Consider the following 6,910-nt stretch of genomic DNA (forward strand, 5'->3'; position numbering starts at 1 on the left):
CCCAGACACAGCTAGAATTGCCAGTGCTCCCACTGCCAGTGAAGTCCATGTTGGCACCCTGTGCTACTGCACTTGCGTTAGGGCTGCGTGCTGGTTAGCTGCACTTGGCGCGAAATTCAAAATTACTTTAGAAACAATTCTTGTAATTTAAATAAATAATTATTAAAAAATGCACAAGAATGTATATAAATTGTGTAACTTATTATTTCAGACAAAAAAAAATGATAACACTTATATTCTATAAATGACAGTTTGTTTTCATTGAATTCCAAAAACCAAATTATATTTTACAAAAAATTAAATTAAAAAATAAATTTCTTATAAAAGTGATTGAAAATAATTATTAATAATGTTTTTAATATTTTGTATTAATTTTGCTGGGAATTCATATGATAATATAACTTATAAGTGCCTAAATTGTCACCACCGTATTGTGGTTATGATTTAAGTCAAAACCTTCTCGAAGGCACCACTACTGAATCACTTGCAACGAGAGTGTGAAGAGGAATTGCTAATCCAGTTTGAATAAAACCACAATGCAGTAGTAACAATTGATGTATTTATAGGTTATATAATTATATGAATTCCCGGAAAAATACATACATAATATTAAAAACATTATAAATAATTATTTTCAATCACTTTTACAAGAAATTTATTTATAAATTAAATTTTTTGTAAAATATAAGTTGGTATTTGGAATTCAATTGAAATAAACTGTTATTTATAGAATAAATGTGTTATCATTTTTTTGCCTGATATAATAAGTTACACAATTTATATACATTCTTGTGCATTTTTAATAATTATTTATGTAAATTACAAGAATTGTTTTTGAAGTAATTTTGAATTGCGCGCCAAGTGCGGCCAACCAGCGCGCGGCCGCAACGCAAGCGCAGTAGCACAGGGTGCCAACATTGGCATCACTGCCGACCGCGCAGAGCTGCCAGATCGAGCCTGAAATTTACCCCCACCATACCTACCGTTTGGGAGCCGCAAAATAGAAGGTGCATGATTATCACTGTGAGTTCGTGTATAAGCCGAAAATGCACGATTCGACTTCGGCTTTCTAGTGTACGATGATTGCCGATCTGAAAGCTTCGGAAGACTTCGGTGGTCTTCTATTTACATCTCGATCCCTATTTGAAAGAAATGGAAGAAATTGCCGAAGTGATTCTTTATTTCATGCATGAGTCGATTTTCAGGTTATGTTTTTCAGGGGTATATAGTATGAATATTATTACTATTATATATATTATTAATGTTAATATTATTATTATAAATTATAACATTAATTTCGATTAATAGTTGACTAAATTTTAATAGAAATAGATAAACTTTTGACTAAAACAATTTTCTGAACAAAAATTTGAATTAAATACATAAATTAAAAAAAAATTTTTAATTTGTTTTAAACAAAATATTTAAACAAAAAGTTAAATGTTTATCCTAAAGGCTGAATTGGATACGAAAAAAAGGCATTTTTAATAAAATACATGAACTTTGCACAAAAGAAATTTATTTTCTACGAAGTCTACTCTCAACCAGAAAAATTGAAGAAAGTATTAAAAATTTTTTTAAATTGTTTTAAATTATTGAAATTAATTGAAAATTCCTAAAAATGTTTGAAAACATCCTTAAAATATTTAAAATCTTTTAAAATCTCTTGAAACTTTGCAAAGCTCTTAAAAATTCCTTGCAATTTTAAAAATACCAAAAAATATTTTAAATCCTTTAAAATCTCATACTAAATCATGGAAATCAATTGAAAATTCCTTGGAATCTAGTAAAATATCCTAAAATATATCAAATCCTGTGAAATCTCATATTAAATTACTGTAATCAATAGAAAATTCCTTGGCGTCTTTTAAAACTTCCTCAAATATTTAAAATCCTTACAAATCTTTTGAAATCTCTTAAAATTTTTTAAAGCTTTTGAAAATATCTTAAAATTAAGAAAAAACCATGAAATATTTCAAATCCTTAAAATCTCATACTTAATTATTAAAATCATTTAAAAATTCCTTGAAATCTATTAAAATATCCTAAAATATGTCAAATCCTTTAAAATCTCATATTAAATTACTGTTATCAATAGAAAATTCCTTGGCGTCTTTTTATACTTCCTCAAATATTTAAATCCTTACAAATTTTTTGAAATCTCTTGAAATTTTTTAAAGCACTTAAAAATATCTTGAAATTAAAAAAAAACCTTGAAAATCTTCAAATCTGTAAAATCTCATACTAAATGACTAAAATCATTTGAAAATTCCTTGAAATCTATTAAAATATCCTAAAATATATCAAATCCTTTTGAATCTCATATTAAATTACTATAATCAGTTGAAAATTCCTTGGCGTCTTTTAAACCTTCCTCAAATATTTAAAATCCTTACAAATCTTTTGAAATCTCTTGAAAATTTTTAAAGCTCTTGAAAATATCTTGAAATTAAAAAAAAAATGAAATATTTCAAACCCTTTAAAATCTCATACTAAATTATGAAAATTATTTCAAAATTTCTTGGAATCTATCAAAATATCCTGAAATATCTCGAATCCTTTAAAATCTCACACACTTTTTTTGTGGGTTAATTCAAAAAATTTTAATTTAGCAAAATGTGATCAATTTGTATAGCGCTTAGAAATTAGTATCGATTTTTTCAGTGTTAGATTCCCCCGGCTTTTTTCCTAGGATAAGAAATATTTTGTCGTCAAAATCTGGGAAATGATAGCGAACATGCTAAAGGACGTCCCCGCACATTTTTGTTGTGTTTATTATTCAAAAAAACGTTGACTTCGCTAACAACGCATGTATATTTGGAGGTTATGTGTGTAACTATTCTGCCGAGCGTTACTTCCAAACTACACAATATTTTTGGCCGAAAACTTTGGACTTACAAATGAAACTAATCTCCCGGAACTAACCTTGTTTGCAGGCAATTAAAAAAGTTTATTTCATCAATAATTTTGAAATTATCGGAAAGGCAGAGATGAATAACAACGTAACCTCAAAATAATGCTTACATTTTTTATTTAGCACAATAAATTTTTTTTGTTATTATCCCCCAAAAAGTGTCCGGGACGTCCGTTATGATATTTTATAGCATCTCCGAATTCAGTTTTTAAAAATTTTCATTTTTGTGGAAAAAAGCCGGGGGAACTGTACCCGATTGACCACACGACGAAGTATCACATGCCCTTAAGTGAAGGACTTCAGCGTTAAGACTTGTCAAGTTAAAAGAGTGCATGATAAAAGTCGTAAGTATGTAGACTATAATGATATTGTTTGATCATGAAATCTTAAAATTGTAGTACAATATTATTTTTTAAATCGTACGTTGGAATGGAGAATACTGTTTTTCTAACACTTATTAACATTTTTTATCGCAAAAAAACTGCGTAATTAAAACTGTAATCGATCTAGTTGCCTAAGATCGTGTCAATTGGACAAACTTTCTCACTCGCACACTTTTCCATGTATAGGAAAAGGACAACTGCGCACCTGCGCACGAAAATTTAAGATCTTCCTGTAATGTTTCTATTGCCAGTTTCGAAAGGCTTCTCACTAGCAGTTGGGTCTTCTTATTATTCCTTCGTTGTTTTTCACTTTCGGTATTTTTTATCATTGGGATCACAGTGTAATAATTAATACAGACGAAATCACAAGAACACTCCCCACAATAACCTCAAACTAACCTACTACGTTTCATCTACTTGTGTTCAAGAGGTTCAAGATAGTTGTTTTAAACTAGATTTAAAATATTAACCCTGTTGTAGCCATAAAATAGTTCTCCACGTTGGGGTCAAACTTGTATATTTTTAATGTATACAAGTCAATTTTTCAATTTTATACGCCTTCAAACATAAATTATGAAATTTAAAAACCTTCATGAAGAACATTTTTTGGAAAATGATTTATATTTAGTCAAATACAGTTTCAACTTTCAAATCACACATTTTATTACTTTCTTAAATAAATGGTAGATAAAATTATAATTTTTCCAGATTTGCAATAAAATCTAAAAGATTTTCCACAAATTCGGCTGAAAATCCCTAAAAAATATTGTTACTTGTAAGTGGGTATATGCATAAAAAAAGATGAATCCGGAAATCCAACAAAGTACAAGGCCTGATTAGTAGCAACAGTTGAAATAAATTTCAACTTTTAAGACATCAAATGAACGTAAAGACAGTCCCGATCTCGGGGCTGACGGTGGGTGGGAACTAACTTATTATAGCCCGCTCCGCTATTGTTTGTCCACGCCTGAGTGACACCGGCAGATCCCGCGCGGCTTTAATTCTCGGAAGGACTATATAAGGGAGGGCTATTGAAGGGTTTCACTGTAAATATTTTTATGGTTTGAAACAACCCTCTTGTTATTAGAATGAAAATTTTCATAAAGTAATAAAGGAACATTTTTTTAAATATTTTTCAGCTAATAATTGCTTATATTATTTGGACAGAGGTCATATAAAACAGAATATTCATTTGCTATTATATGTATCAATCCAAAGAAATAAGGAAACGTTTTCATTAGATCGAACTTTAAGGATGTTAAAGAGTAGTTTAGTTTAGTTATTTTCTGAGTAGTATAAAGATAAAACACCCGAGAACCGATTATTATATATTAAGATAATATTGCTTGCATTATTATTGCAAATGATGCCATACATCATAAAAGATCAAAACGGATTGTGGTTTAATATCACTTTACTTGTTTTACTTTTCAGGTTTTCCAGGTAATTATTCCCCCAGCAATTACATTTAAGCAAACAGTAAATTTATACCTACCTATTGTTGCATCTGTAAATAATATGCACGAAGAAAATTGTAAATATTAATTGCTGATTCAAAAGTGAAAAATCAGAACAATATTTGTCTGCCTTTCTATCCTACGCATTTGAAGACAAAAAAAGACTGAGGCAGATTCCAGAGTTCAATTGATAATTGTATTCTTCCCAGTTGAACCTTTACCAGACCCGTAACTAGAGTGGTGTCTTCGCACTGGGCGTAGACTACAATGGGTCCATATTTTGGTAGCTTCCCAAAAAAGTGGCATTTTTTAAAAAATATTAGCAGGTGCCACCCACCCCGTGAAGTTTCCCCCCATAAGAATAACATAGGGAAAAAAATAATTGTTGTCAATTCCGTTCCAAAAATGAAAATGTATAATACTTGATCTCATGAAAACTCTTCCACGAATTCTAATTCATTTTTTTTTGTTTCAACCACCCTAAGACCCTTTTACGGTGTTTCAAAAACTAACCCAAGCATGTGCAATAATGATTTTATTTCCATAGAATATCGCGAATTAAGGGTATTTTATCAATACTTTAGTCTATATTTAATAAACTTGGCTGACACTGGCTGACAGGATATTGAAGGGCGCGGTGCGCGGACAAAATTCTTTGGGGCGCAAAAACTGATGATTACAAAAAAAAGTTAAATAGTAATTTGGTCTTACCAAGAATTTAGTAATTATTCTTAATAAAAATGAATATTTAAAAGAAATGGTTAAAATTGCCGTGTACTGAAGCATTATAAAGCTTTGTGGTGAGCTCCAAAGGTTGGCAGTGGCTTGGTTAAAAAAAATGTTATGTGGACATTCGAATCTAATGACAAAATAATTTTTTTAACAAAACCTCTATACTTAAAATAATGGTCGATAAAAAGTCATCTCGATTTCAACGCTATCTAATAAAGACTGAAAACTAAATTGCAATATCGTTATTGCTAAAATATTGCGTGGTTGCTGAGATACAATTTGATCATTCAGATCATTCAATTATTCCCTATAGTGTTTAAGAATTTTTTATTATCACCAATCAAATTTCGAAAAAAATAGTTTCTACCTTTATTTATAAAAGTCGAACATTTATTTAAGGAATGATTATATAATCAGAAATAATAAAGTAGCGCGAAGAATCTCGTATCTTTATCTCTGCGGTAATTTCTATTCAACGGGCAAACATTTTTTGTGATTACTTATCAAACACGTAATATTTATTCGTGTTCTCGGTGATATTTACACAGTATGATTTGATCTTGATTTTATTATTCAAATGTGTTGAACTCAAGATTTGAAAAATATGCTTTTGCTGGAAAAACCTTTGTTTCAACAACATCTAAACTTTCAAATAATTGTTATTGTCAGAATAGATTGTCTTTTGGCAACAATCTTTATAAACAAATACAATTATACGTATAGCAGTTTTGAATAAAGGAAATTTGTCTTTTTTGCCGAGTTTTTTTATTTCATATAAAGAATAATATCCTAACACAATGGATTGACATTAAACAACATAAGTATCACGTATTCACGTATTCTTTTTTTTTATTTCTTATCATAAGAATTATATTTCATCGATGAAAAGAATTCCTTTTTAATTTTAAAATGCATTTAGGGACTCCCTTAAAATTGTAAAAATATTATTAACCAATTTCTAATGAAAAATCTTAAGACAATCAAAAGTTTATAAACTTGTGAATTTTATTATTGAAATAAAAAAATGTTAGAGGAAAATCTTATAAATATTGTTCAATAATACTAATTTTATTGTGAAAAACTCCACGTCAACTAAAGTTGTTGAAAATTGTTCATATTTTTTTAAATATAATAATTTTTTAATAAAAATACCAATAATTTCTTACGGAAAATATTAGTATAATATAATAAAAAATTGTTTAGAATTAAAAATCTTCTTCGAACTCTAATGATTTTTGTAAAAAACGTGAATAAATAAATAAATGTTTGTAAATCTTGTTAGAACTGTAATGATTTTTTCTTAAAAGGGGGAGGTTCGGTAAGGCCGGTTTTTGACCTAATTTATTTTTGGACCAAAAAATCTGAAAAAATCATGGTAGTATCCTATAAGTATCCCGAGTCGATTGCACGCTAAACGGACTACC

The sequence above is a fragment of the Belonocnema kinseyi genome, chromosome 9 (assembly GCF_010883055.1).
Source record: "Belonocnema kinseyi isolate 2016_QV_RU_SX_M_011 chromosome 9, B_treatae_v1, whole genome shotgun sequence".
In the NCBI taxonomy this organism is placed as follows: Eukaryota; Metazoa; Arthropoda; class Insecta; order Hymenoptera; family Cynipidae; genus Belonocnema; species Belonocnema kinseyi.